Genomic DNA, 14333 nt, shown 5'->3' with positions numbered 1-14333 from the left:
CAGGATGTGGGAGTGGGCAGACAGCCAGGTGGCCAAATCATATAACAACACTGAACCACTTTTATGACCCAACAGTCCAAATGAGATCCATCTCTCAAAAATATCCGTTTTTGTAGTGCTGGAGGAGTGGACATACACTGTGAAGAATTTACCAAATTAGTAACCTCTTTATAACGGCACACATTCAACACACTGCTGGTAAAATAATCTCACCTACATAGTAATCAATTAAGCTGGGAGCCATCACAGGTCGTGTGTCATCACAGGCAGTTGTGACGTCCACAGGGTACAGAGAAGAGCAAACATCCAGCCACCTTGGTAAGTCTCTCCTCCTCTCTTCCGTTTCCCATCATTTCCAGGGGAAAGGGGACTACTACTTACTTTCCTTCCTCTCCCTACACTTCCCTCAAAGCTCAAGCCCATTACTCTGGAAACTAACCATGTGGGGAATGTAATCTCTCCTGCTTTACCGGCAGAAATGTAATCTTCACAGAAAGAAGGTGACTGGAAGTTGAAGTGGCAGGTAAGTGTAATGGCGGCAGGAGCACACAGAGCAAAAGAGGAATACGAGCACAGGCATGCGATGCAGGCGCACATCCCACGTGCGTGGACTTGGAATTGGTCCACACTTATCTGGTAAAATTAACCATAATTCACCGCTTGGATGCTCGATGCTCGAATAACAACACGTGCTGCAGAACTGCACTCCTAAACAAGGTCATGCGGAAGGCGGTATCCCGACATGCAGTGGGAGTCACCTTCACCGAACGACACGCTGGCCACTTTTCATATCCACGCACCTTGCATAATTTTTGTCACTGGATTTAATAACTTTGTAGACACGAAGCATCTGTCGACACATAAATCTGTCAGTGATCAATATAACGCGAGTGTTTAAAGCCATAAAATGCTTTTAATAAGCATGATTAAATATTCTTAGTGTATTCTATATGTAATTTTAGTTTTATTCCCTTGTGTGTGTTCTCTTATTATTATGTTGAATTAGACTGTTTAGAAATAATGTGATAGTGACTCAGATAACTATAGTGCAGTCAATGATTCGTGATTCCACCTGACTGATTCAATAATGAACTAAAACAGAGCAGGTTATCAGCCTGGCTTGACTGATTCATCACATTAAGTGCGCTCTTAGTCGCAACACAATTTTATAAAACTTCCGGAATATAATTACACTTGGCACAAGCCGGAAAACTATCTTTGTATAAGTGTTTCTACTTGTAGTGAAGAGGTAATGTCCGGGTGCCGCCTCAGGTTCCCTTACACATCGGAGAATGAACCCGATCAGTTCCACACAGTGAGCGGTACAGTGTTTTAATGAAGAAAGACAAAACAGCAGAGGTACTGGATTGGGATCAGGGGAGAAAAGTGAGATCCGTACATCTGTATATGTAATCTGCGCGTATTTGTGTGTGAAAACTTTCATTTCAGAACTCATCTCTGACATAACGCAAAAGGACTTCTTGGATGAAATCCCAAGTGCCTGGGAAATCAATATACTGATACCAATACTGTTAAGGATGTCGGTTCCAGCTTTTGTCAGTTAATTTGTAACTTGACGGTTTGTTGTTTTATACTGTTAACATCTGCGGGTGTTCAGTTAGCTAATTTGTTGATCTGTCGGTAACGTGTTGCGCTCATCTCTGAGCCTTGTCTGTGATGCAATTTTAAAGTTAGCCTTAAAAATTTTTTTTTTTTTTTAAATAAAACAGTTGTGTGTATGTGAACAGAGCAACATTTCACCCACTATCTACCACTTTAATATTATTTATATACTTACGTACTTTCTTGGGACGTCTATCCGCCAGCAAAATCAGTATCTGTTTGTGTATTTTTTTTTTTTTGGTACTAAGAGCTAGGAATGATGTCAAAATCTCTTGCCTTTCTCATACTGTAGATTCAACAAAAGCTTTCATACTGTTGGTAGATACTAGGTGTTCTCTAGTCACTGAGGACAGGCAAAAACAACTTCTCTGGTAGGCTACCGTTCAATGGGGAAAAAAAACATTGTTTTGTATTCACTAAATGAGAACAACTAATGGAAGCAGTGCGCTACTTCGTGCCACTTTTTGGCACTTCCATTAATACTGCAGTCAGTCTCATTTAGCTGCGTGCGAAGTTAATGTCACTAAATTCACTCAGCAGTTGCAGCTGGAGCAGTTTAAGTGGCACGTCTTCCATCCTTAAAGCTTCACAACTGTACGTCTCCTCCTCGCCGCTGTGCTGAATTATAGATGAATCGAGCCTGAAGCAAAGTTAAGATGTATGGCCTTTGTTAATACTCTTCTTATCACCTATTTTCCTCCCTGCAGTCCATTTATTTCCCTTTAATTGATCACACTTACGACGCTCTGTTATGAAAGCAGTCAGATTTGCTCGATGAGGGGTTTTAACATGATGAAACGTGACTCAGGGTTTAATGGATAAGCTTTTTTGGAGTCAGAAATGACTGAGTGGATTAAAATCAATAAACAGTTACATATTCACAGCCAAAAATGTTGTCAAGCACACGGTATATTACACAACAACACACTGTGATTTCATACTGGATTGTGTTTTGTTTTTGTTTTTTTTAATAGTGCAGGCAGTAGTTTTGAAAAGGAAGATAATAAAAGTAATTGTGATTGTATATTGCCTATGATGATACCCAGGTGCTTTTTTTTTTTTTTTAGCTCTAAAAACAATCTGAGAACATTATGCAATGTTGTAGTTATATTTTCAGGAGGAAGTTTTTTTTTTTTTTTTCACGGAATGTTCTTTTTAAAAGGCAGGATAACATTGTGTAAAAACATTCTCAAAATATTTGCGTTAAAATTCTTAAAATGTTGTTCATAACATTGTCAGTACATTAGGCCCCAATTCTTCAAATGTTTTCAGTTTGTTTTTGAAATACACAGAGAATTTTATTATTTTTGTGCAGGATAACATCACTTTAAAACATTATACAAATGTTTTGCGGTGACAATCAAAACATGTTTTAGAATGTTTTTACATGACGTTACACCTATTAAGAAGAACAAAAAAAATGTTTGAAGGATTTTCGAGCTGACATAATGGAGTACGTCACTGAAAAACATTCACAAACGAGCCTTGAGAGTCCACGTATTGACGGCTGCATACAGACTAGTGGGGTTAACCACTGTGCGTGTGCATTCAGAGTACATTCAGAGTGCTGGTAGAGGTGCGCATGGTCACCACATCACAAGTTAAGTTAATATAGCTGCCTTAAAAAAAAAACGCATTAGTGTAGTTAAAAATGAATAAATAAACAGCGCCAGGAGACACAACACCGACACCGCGAGCCTCGCAATCTACTTGGTTAACTTAAATCGCGAGACGTGGATCGTCCTCGCTCACAAGGAGGCGGTTTGGCTCTGAAAAGACGGAGGTTGCTCACAACATGGCAGTATGCAAACTATGTTGGCATTAAAAACAGCTGAAAAACAAACGGGTTTCATTATCTGTCGACTAACCACCGAAAATATGAAGAACAAAAACAAAACAAATCTTTGGGAGTCAGCTATCCATGACAACAATACAACTTGCACGGGTGATTTCAGTGTTCAAATAAGAAATGTCCCTTTTATTAATGTTATTAATAAACAACAATTATCACCCCATGTTGTATCACCACGCGCAAGCTAGTCCTATACAAGACTTTTATCATCAACAAAATCCCAGATAATATTGAGATATCATTTTTTTTTTTTTTTGTCAATATTACACCTCCATTAGCTTTTCAATTTCTCCTTCAAGAAAAACAATAGAAAAGAAACAGCTATGACACCATTGAAAATAGCCAATACAAGCGTCTGAAGTAGTGGAGACTGTGACAGGCCTGTTTTGCCTTTTTACAAATAATCACTCAGCTCACCTTTCAAACCGCAAACTCTTTGCCCAGCCTGCGTAGCACAATTGCCAAAGAGCGGTCAGTGGTGCACACTTGGGAATAGTTTGGTCTTTTCTGAAGTTCACGTAAAAGTTTGCTGACAATTATTCACAGAAGTCTCTGCTGTACATCTCATGTCTGACACTTTTTGACATTATCACAGTGCCATAATAAATTATTCAGTATTGACTGTTTCTTCAGTTTCTGTCAGTGATAAAGTTGATACCGTGTAGATGTGAGATGCTTTCAGCTGCAGACAAAAATGTCCAAAACAAAGAAAATAATATGCTGTATGTATGAGAATGAACCTGCCCTTGATATTTAAGCAGGAATGCTGAAGAAGAGGGGGAGGGGGGGGGGGAGATGTCAGTTCGACCGTGGATGGGAGCTGCTGTGAAAATTGCACTGTCTGCCTGAAAATGTAATTTAGAACTGACAACAGCTTTTCTTGTGTCTCTGTAAAGACGTCTACAAGTCAATAACACTTTTGTCTTGTCTAGTTTGTTCTCAACACCAAATAACATATTCTCAAATTAAAGCCACAATAACAAGCACGGGTCTCGTTAGTAAGCTGTACTTCACTGCTCATCTATCTAGTGTTCATTCCTTCTGAGAGACAGTGAACGTTATCCTCAGAAAAAAAAAAAAAAGAGAAAGATGGAAAGTAAAAAAAGAGGAGTAAGAAGGGGGGAAAATTAGAAAGCTGATCCATTTTCTTTGTCATATGGCACAAGCTGATCCATTGAACAGTGTTATGCAAGTAGCACGATGGGTATGAGTGTCATAAAGAGCCTTTTAAAGCATGCCATTGTGATCAAAGGCAAGTCAGAGGAGCACCACTTTCCCTTGGGTTGATGCAGGATTCTGTCACGTTTCCATGTCCGATAATAACTCGGGACAAAAGGAATTTTTCTCTTGACGGATACGTTTGACTACCGAATTTATATGCCACTTCAAACTGGTTATGTCTCATTCCCCAAGTCAAATTATGACTTCTCCATTGGCTCACAATCTCTGATACAGAATGCTGTTTGGCACATTTTTTGTTTCTGTTCACCTCAGAGAACCGAGCTGGATGGAGACTCGGTGTCTGTTTCTGCCAAACCTCATTTCATCTAAATGGCTCCGATACATTCTCCAGCATTCTCTGGAGAGGGCGTGCTTCTTCTCTCAGCAGTTGTAGCTGTGCTTGGAGAGACTCGCACAATCTCCAGGTACGGAGAGACAGTGAGTCGACACTGTTGGTGTCATTCATTTGTCATACATTTGTTATTAAACTCTGAGAATAATAAATGCTACCGCTTCTCTAAAACTGAGAGTTTAAGGTCTACAGTCTGGACGATATGTTAAACGAAATGTCACACAAACGCTTACATCATTATGGCTAGAAAACCAATTAAATATATATATGGTGACTGTGTACTGTACATTAGACTAATCAAATCCACACAGCAAAACGTTGTATTCTTTGTAACAAGAATGGACAGATTTTAGCTGTAGTTTTCTGTGAGAGTTTTCTCTTAACTTATTATTATGTTTCAGTTTACGGTTTAGTGAGGGACATGGTGACCAACAGAAACGTATTAGGCTTTGATATTTTATGAGTCAACCTCTTTAAAAGCATGGAGCCAGAAAGGAAGAGCTTAAATACAAATGGTTTCTGTGTTTTTCGACCACATAGCAAGCATATTTTCCGTCACTGCCAACCAATTTCCAAATCATGCCGTATTTGATTTCTTTTCAGGCTGCGTTTGGTTTCTCATTACTTCACTAAAATACAAAACTTAATTTGAAGAGACTTGAAAGTTACATGGGTTGGGTAATCTATCATAATAAAAAATTCTGCCGTGTGTATTTCTATTTTCGGTTTAAAAATGAGTTCTTTTTAGGTAAAGTTGGGATAGAGTGTCAGCAGAAAACAGGGACTGATCTGAAAGCCGTCTTTGTTCTTGTGTTAAGTATGGACAGCATTGCAAGGTGGGTTGGTTGTGATGAATTTCACCTTTCAAGCTAGTTTTAGGTTTATTTTACATTGCATTGACATGAACTGAGACAAATGTACAAAATCTGAGTGAGCGGCAGGCTTCGGCAAATGGCTGCAATCGTGTACACCAGACACAGGGCGGCTGTGACTCAAATTGTGGAGCATGTTGCCCACTAATCGTAAGGTTAGCGGTTCAATCCTCAGTTGTGCTGTGTGTGTAAATAGGTGAATGAAAAGCAAATGTTTAAACACGTTGGGTTCAGCCTGTAAACACAGTGACAGGTACTTAGTGTGTGTCTGCTTCAGCTTCTTTAAACAGTTACTGCTGATCCATCAAACCACTCCACCTGTCTCACTCATAACTCTCATAATCCAATGAATAAATAGACACACACACACACACACACACACACACACACACACACACACACACACACACACACACACACACACACAGTCCTACCTGATAGTGTCAGCAGAGGTGATGGCGATGAGTGGCGGAGTACGTAGTGGCAGTGTCGTGGGCCGTGGTGGAACTGTGACAGTGTCTGGCTCCGGCTTACGCTCATAGTAGTACTGCTCTGCCTGTCTGAAGGCCAGAGGGGGCAACTGGATCGTCCGGCAAGAAAGCCTCCTCACCATGAAGGGCTCAAAGCACAGGACGGGCCCCGGCTCTGGGGAGTCGGACGAATCATTGGACAGCTAGAGGAAGAGGAAAGAAGGCAAGGTGAATTCTGAACTCAAGGAAGAGGTACATCAGATTAGACTCAGAATAAGAAAGCATTCAGAGATTCTTCACAGAAGACAGAAAATATCCAAACAGTGATGAGAAAAGGAGATCAGAAACAGGACTGACATTAGAGAGAGTTTGTGGTCATACTAGTAGCTCGGTGTAACAATAATATGCTAAATAGAAAGAGTTCCCCTTTGGATTGTTTAAGGATCTTGTTGGATTTCCATATGAATAACACGCTGCGGCTCGCTCCAATGAGGCTCAAAAGTAAGCCAGTAAACCCCTAAAGCAGGGGTCTTCAACAGGGGGTCCGCGACCCCTAGGGGGTCCGCAGAGTTACTGCAGGGGGGTGTGAAATTTTTAGGTTGATTAGACAATTTTTCATATTTTTTTTATATTTTCTTCCCCCATTTTTTCCCCCACAAATTTAAATGTCTTTAAATACACATTAACATGAATCCAACATATTGTAGCGAATGGATAAATGGAGGCAGAAGATGTTTATCTTTCAGTCAGAAATGCACACATTCAGCGACACACAGGAGCTCTCTCAAGCTGGACACCGGTTCACTCGCAGCGCGAGATTCGCCTGGACATGTCCCTCCAAGCCTCCTGCACTCCTCCAGTTTAATATAAAACACAATTTTATACAATATATATAGTAGGGGGTCCCTGCTCCATCTCTCTATCAGTTTGGGGGTCCTTGGCCTGAAAAACGTTGAAGACCCCTGCACTAAAGCAAACATGCTTGTTGCTGTATAGTGTTTACTTGATGTAAATTATCTGTTTATATGAACAACAGACCTTTTTCAAACAAGACATTTTGGCTTGTCACAGCAGGCAAAACAGGTGTATTCATGATTGCCGTGTTCCACTTTTTAAACTTGTTTTGGTTTATAATGTTCAGTCCAATCCTCACTCCTTGATAAAGGACCCTCCGATATTTGTTTTTCGTAGTTAATGAATGAATGAATTTTTGCTTTATTAACCTGGATTTGTCGTGCCTCTCTGCCTGAGTCTCTATCACAGTTTGCGAAACTTTTTTTTTTTCTACACAAAGATATTAGTCTTTGTTCAGCCTACTAGCCCAAATCCTTTTTTTTGGTCATAATTGTTTACATTCTGGCCAGCAAAAAAACAAAACATTAATTGGTTAATCCGATCCAAACCACATTTTGAGGTGGTTTGAAATGTGGTTCATATCTGATTTATACATATGCATCTCAGTCTGGATGCTCTGGTGGCTCAGATCAGATTTCTTGTGTCACTTGCAATGTGACACACAATGGCGACAGGCTACGCTACCACTATTAGAGAGTGGAGATTATGAAATATAAAGAGTCAAGTAAGAAGGATTAAATACAATGAGAAAAGTCACTCACTTGAGGAAAAAGGGGAAGCCCAAAGTGAAAATGACACAGCACACTGGGTTAGGAAAGGGGGGGGGGGGGGGGGTATCGAATGATAAGAAGTTCAGCGGGGGGCTGGAGTCATCTGATAACTGAGACTGTGTACATCTGAGGTGAGAGCATATAGTGAGAGGACAGAAAGCCATTCTGCAGTGCCAAGTTAACCTGGAAGAAACACATCAGGTGGTCAATGTGCCATTAAGTGTTTATCAGAAAAGTTGATTGTGCTGCGGTGATGGCAGCAGCAGAGCCTTTCCTTTAAAAACAGCACCGCTTCAAGGCAATGTCTTCTACATTATCCTCTAACGTCTTCTAAACGTTCACACCTGAAGCCTCAGTGGCAGACAGTTATCCCTTTTTAAGAATGACCAAACAAATACTTTATGCAAAATACTTTGAATACACAAACTGCTATTTTGCTTCCTTTGAGGCTATTTTTCTGCTCTTACTGAACACAAAGTCTGTTGAACAGCAGATAGAAAAAGTTCAATTATGTGCTGTTTTTTTTTTTTTTTTGGTACACTGTCCTTATAGGTACGGCAAGGAGGTAATCAGTTATTTGTGTATTGAGTGGGTCCAGGACGATCTTTGATTCAGGACACACTTGAGTACACAAGCACACACATATGGAGTGAGCTGGTGAGACAGCATGATAAATTGAGGCTGATTCTGTGCCATTAATCTTACTGTAAACCACTAGGAGTTTTTGTTCTGCATGAATAAACAAGGCCTCTCGGTCAAAGTAAGGGTCAGCCATTAACATTTACATTCCGCGCAGCTCTTATACGGGCGATCACCTCTACATTATAGACTTGTTCAATGAGTATAGCTATAGGGTCTCCCACTTCTACATACAAGACAGAGATACAGATAGGACAGTTAAAAGCCCTGAGGTGCCTGAGCATCACGTTAAGAGGTAAGAGGTCTGATGAAAAACACAAATTGTTCTTGGTCTCTTTTGAAGACAGTGTACATACTCTGTTGCCGGGGCAACCAGTACTCCTGAGCTGGAAAGATACTTTATGTTCATTTGTGGTATTTTCATTAAACATGACTTCATTGGGAACATGCTTTATGTGAGTACAACACAAACTAACATAATAAAGCTCTTAAAAATGTAATTTAGACGTAGATTATTAGCCACAAAATTAGCTATTGTTGAAGGACTCTTATTCACTGACTTTGTACATCTGATGTGGACCTGGTGCACCTGGCCCTCGGGGTCTGAGACCTCAGGCAGATGCCTACTTTTCTAGTCAGCAATTCAGCCTTACTTAGTCCAGCGACAACAGCAAGCTGAAATAAAAATCTGTTTTTCTTCTTTTGCCCGACTGAGTGTGCATTGCAGAATTTCATACACTATTGATTTCCTGTGCTCCGGTGCTCAATGGTGCATGCATGGCCTGGGGCAACCTGCTGCATAAAAACACCTGTTCGGCTTCCAACTGCAAACAAATGGATTATCTTGGCAGTTAGCACAATACGCTGCCCCTTACAGCATTATATGTCTCTATTAGCCCAGAGGAACTTCTCGAAGCGCTGATCTGTGTGTGCGTGTGGATACTTTTTAGTTCTCCCCTCTCCCCCCTTTGTCGTGACTGTTCTGCATCACCCTCCATTGTATAGCTGAACCATTTCACCCCTCTACCCGTCCACCCCTGCATCAATCAAGATGCCAATCTTCATCCATGAAGCCATTGAGCCTTTCATTCCGACATAATTACCAATATTAGACTCTTTGCAAACGGTGGCTTACAGAGGGGAATGGGGGAGCCGACATTATTAACCCTCACTTTTCAGCAGGCTGAAGATAAAGCGGGTGGATAATTAATCTGATGAGTCAATGAGGTTCAGTCGGTGTTATCTGTAAACACCTCTGACAGTATTTTCAGAGACGACCACAATTTATCAATGAGCCTATTGTTCTTTCTTACCGTGATATAGGGCACTGATAGGTCATGCATTTTAGCCCTAATGAGTCGCTCTCTGAAAGGTTAATACACCTAAATTCATTATGGTTTTCCTCTCTGTTTTGTGCCCAATTTTCTGTTGATATACATTCTCTAGTAAAAATGAAATAAGATATTCATAGTAAAAAAAAAAGAGCTGCTAAATAACCGTTTGTCAATGAGAAAAGTTTTAGTCGTCATTAGTCGTTTTGTCGCAGTTGGAAAGAAAAGCTCAAACTGCGCCTTGTAAGAGACTTTATTATTAAATAAGAAACATTTGTCACAAGCTGATCTTTCCCCTTTAGGAAGGTGGCCTTGTGGGTAACCTGGGGGTGACGTCGGGCCAGTGAGATGTAAGGTTAACAGCACATAGCCACAGCCACTGTGACGTGCACACCGACAGCTATGATTAAGTTACTCGAATCAGTCATAAAGTGTCCAGATAAGCCCAACTGTCAGTATAACAGCTCTACAAATATTTTTTTTTTTTTTTTTTTTTTTTTTTATTGTGTTTGCTGACCCAGAAAACAAAATAAAGGCCCGGTTCAGACAATGCCACCACAGTGTGCTGGCCTCTCCTCATCACTGCAGAGTTGGTCTGGACAGTAAAGGCTAGTTACCAAACACACACCAAAGGGTGCGTGTTCTCTGATGCCCTGGTCGTCACTAATCTGTTAGCCTCGAGACAGACACCGTTAAGCTAAGATACAGTGTTTTGAAATAAATCAAAATGTTCAGTCTCCTCGGCTGTTTTCGTCGTTAACAGGCGGCTCGCTTCATGTGTGACTGTAAAAGTTATTTTACAAGTGAAAGCTCATGTTAACAGTCTTGCATTTCTCTGTAAGGTAGCACAATGCTAACAATGATTAAAAGAAAACTCTGACCTGAAACTTAAACGGTTTTCTAATGCACGAAAAAAAAAAAAAATCTTGACTAGACACATATTATTATACTAGGAGACTCTTTAGTCGAGGGCAGACTAACAAAAATGTACCAAAAAGAGTGCTCCCATTCATCTTGAACAATAAATCTACCAAATGTTTATTAAGAGAAATTGTTGAAAGTAAAGGCTTCAAATTTCAGTTTGTGTTCTTTTGTGGTTTTTGCTACATGTATAAAGTACAATATAATAAAGGAATAAGCAAATTATAAATTGACAAAAAAAAACATGGAAGGCATGTGAAAGTGCCATAAAAGACCATGAGACGTGGGACAAAAAGAAACTGCTGAGGGTAGGAATGTTGGCAGCGTGCCTCTGTGTGTGTGTGTGTGTGTGTGTGTGTGTGTGTGTGTGTGTGTGTGTGTGTGTGTGTGTGTGTGTGTGTGTGTGTGTGTGTGTGTGTGTGTGTGTGTTCCCACTGTACTGTGATTATGCACACAGTCCTTCATTTTCACTCACTTGTGCTGTCTCTCTTCTAACGCTTGAAGTGGCTCTTTATGATAAGTGGAATCAGTGAAAGGTTAATTAGTCTGCTGTGACTGTCCTGTGCTCCCTTCGCACTTTATATGCCAATCCACTGGTGGTCAAGTCGAACTGTTTGTGTGTGATTTTAGGAAATCAATATATGGGTTTCTGGTGAAAGGCCAACATGTGGCAACTTTTTTTTCGTAACATTCTATTTTGTTAGAGAATCTCAGTTCAATTAAGGACGACATTGTGTGTGAGTTTACTATCAAACCAAACTGAAACGGAGGGTTTCAGTAAATGGTTAACATTGACCATTCACTAAACCCGCCCCCTCAGTTACACGTGTCAAGCTTTCAGTTCTTGCATGGCAGATATGAACATAACGATGATAACAGAGGTGGGCGGCAGGTTTGCACACGATTCATAGTAATTTTTAAACAATGGGACACAAACAGACGGGAGCGTTTTCTCACGTGCAGCTGAAAGGTGACTGTCAATTTTGCTGGCTGGAACAGATGCTTTCATTGACAGACTTTATCAGATTAGTTGTTGGCGTTCTACCTCGCCACTGAAGTAATGCTTGGTTACTATTGTGGGCTGTAAACCTCGGGTTCATTTTGAAACTATTGGAGAACCCTGAAACCAATCGGCATTGACCACCGTGTTATATTTTGCGCCAAAACTAACAGAATTTAGCGTAGCCGACTAGACACCCAAACATCGTTGTACAATCGGTAAATGGTCAACTGTTCCAATCTTGGCATTAGTGATTTCAGCGGGTTGTACATTGGTCTCAAATTGGGGAGGGAGGCTGTAGCTCAGTCGGTAGACCGGGTTGCACACCAATCGGAAGGCTGGTGGCTCGGTCCCCAGCTCCCCCCGCCCACACGCCCAAGCGTCCCCGAGCAAGATGCCGAACCCTAAATTGCTCCCGATGGTGTACCATCGATATGTTGTAAGTCGCTTTGGATAAAAGCGTCAGCTAAATGAAATGTAATGTAATGTTTAGCAAATGAAAGAAAAAAAAATGTCATACCTAATCAGCATTCCTTCAGAGATGGATTTCATGGCGTGGACAGAAGGACACTTCAGGTCTTTAAGTGAGCCTTGTGACACAGTGATATCCTCTAATTTCACAATGAAAAAGTACGTAATTCCCCTAATTTGGTTTAGGTGGGTGAGGGAGTAGAAAAGTCAATGCAAAATGGGTCATGGTCTGACTTGAGCTCACATGTGTTTGCACGGCCCTGTGAGGAAATCTGACAGAAGAGTGTTACTGTGAGGACAGACAAGTAGAACCGTGGTCGATAAAAAGTTTGTTTTAAGCAGTCTGAGGATACTTTAATCACATCAGCACATCAGTATGTATTACCACTTGATATATCTGTAAAACAGGTATTGGGGGGGGAGGGGGCAACCAACATACAGCAGTGGAGAAAACAGCTCACACTGTGCTTTGATTTATCCTTATAAAATGAGAGTGATTAATAATTAACGTCAGTTGGAATTTATTTGAGAAAAAGAAAAAATAATTCACTCCCTCTTCTGCCGGGGTGTTGCAGCCGTTAATGAAGACTCGAGATTCGAGGCTTCTTAGATACGTGTCGGTTCAATAGTGGCTCTATTTAGGTATTTTTTTTCCAATTCGACCTCATTTATTTTTGTCATGCCTGAGAGGTGGACACATTTTCATCATTTCATGACGTTGCCTTCGCGCTAATTCAGTCCTTTTCTTGTCTTCTCCAACCACTTAAGTGATTAAGCCAGATGATATGAACTCCTTTTCACTGTTCCACGTTTTTAATGGCCCTCAAACATTAGACATCCCGGTTTACCATCAAGTTCCATTTCCAAGCCACATCACTGGGGATCAAACTGTAACACATGGGGGGGATCTTTTAGAGCTACTCCACACTCATGTGCATGACTTGTGAATTAATGCATGACAATTAGACAGCAAACAGGAACCCATCCCTTTTTCATAAACTGAATTTTTCATTAGCACCTTTTTTTTTTTTCTGTTGACCTTTTGAGAGATTAGGATGGCACCAAAAATCTTAAGGGGTTGCTTGGCTTTAAAATTTCTCTACGACTACACAGTGGAAACAGTAAAAACAGCATCTGGACAAGACCTCAGTCCTCCACTTCTTTTCGTGTGATATCAATTATGTACATATAGAAATCATTTCAGAGGAAAAATAGAAGTACACACGGAGAGCACAGACCTTCATCAATGCCAATAGCCCACTCTTCTATGATATGCAAACCTGCACCTGCAACCACTACATATGCCTGCATACATTTCCAAACATATTATAATGATAGGTTATAACCTATCAAAAGGTCTCGATAAGGTCAAAATAGGGTTTGGATAAGGTTTACATAAAGTCTAGATTAGGTCCGGATAAGGTCTAAATTAGGTCCAGATAAAGTCTAAATTAGGTCCAGATAAGGTCCAGATAAAGTCTAAATTAGGTACGGATAAGGTCAAGATAAGCTCTATGAAACTATGCATAATGTTGTTAATCATCAGTATGCACGACTCAATAGTGGTGCAGCTTTTCTTTACCTTTCTGCAGAGTGTCTGAGCGCTACCTGAGGCAAGCCGAGATGTGTTCCCTCACTTCCCTTTCTTAGAAAATATGTGATCCCCTTTCAGTTTCTGATTACAGTATATTAATAGATGCTACATCATTTCATATTCAAAGACTAAAGAAAATTATCTAGGATGTGATCATTTCAAGAAGTTGCTGTCAAGGGCCTCTAAGACCTCATAATCTCAGCAGAGTGGTTTTGCTATAAGATACTTAACAAAATGGCTGTGATCATGAAATGCTTCTAGGGTAAGATTAAAATACAGAAACACACTATTATAATTTCAAGCCAGGAGGGCAGTCTGCATTTCATCATCAGTACCATCATTTATCTCTCTCCTCTCAATTC

General features: G+C 40.5%; 1 protein-coding gene across 1 annotated transcript in view; it reads right to left on the bottom strand.

The window, feature by feature from the left end:
* Positions 1–6369, bottom strand: part of pde4d (phosphodiesterase 4D, cAMP-specific) — a 137809-nt gene extending 131440 nt beyond the window's left edge. Inside the window, exon 1 of the mRNA XM_069178062.1 lies at positions 6355–6369. The gene's annotated coding sequence lies outside the window, so the exon portion shown is untranslated. The remainder of the gene's footprint in view (positions 1–6354) is intronic.
* Between the last annotated feature and the right edge of the window lie 7964 nt (positions 6370–14333).

The sequence above is a fragment of the Embiotoca jacksoni genome, unplaced genomic scaffold (genome assembly GCF_022577435.1).
Source record: "Embiotoca jacksoni isolate LCO1_2020_lvr unplaced genomic scaffold, fEmbJac1.0.p SCAF_8, whole genome shotgun sequence".
NCBI lineage: Eukaryota > Metazoa > Chordata > Actinopteri > Embiotocidae > Embiotoca > Embiotoca jacksoni.
This window is presented reverse-complemented; position numbering and strand designations above follow the sequence as displayed.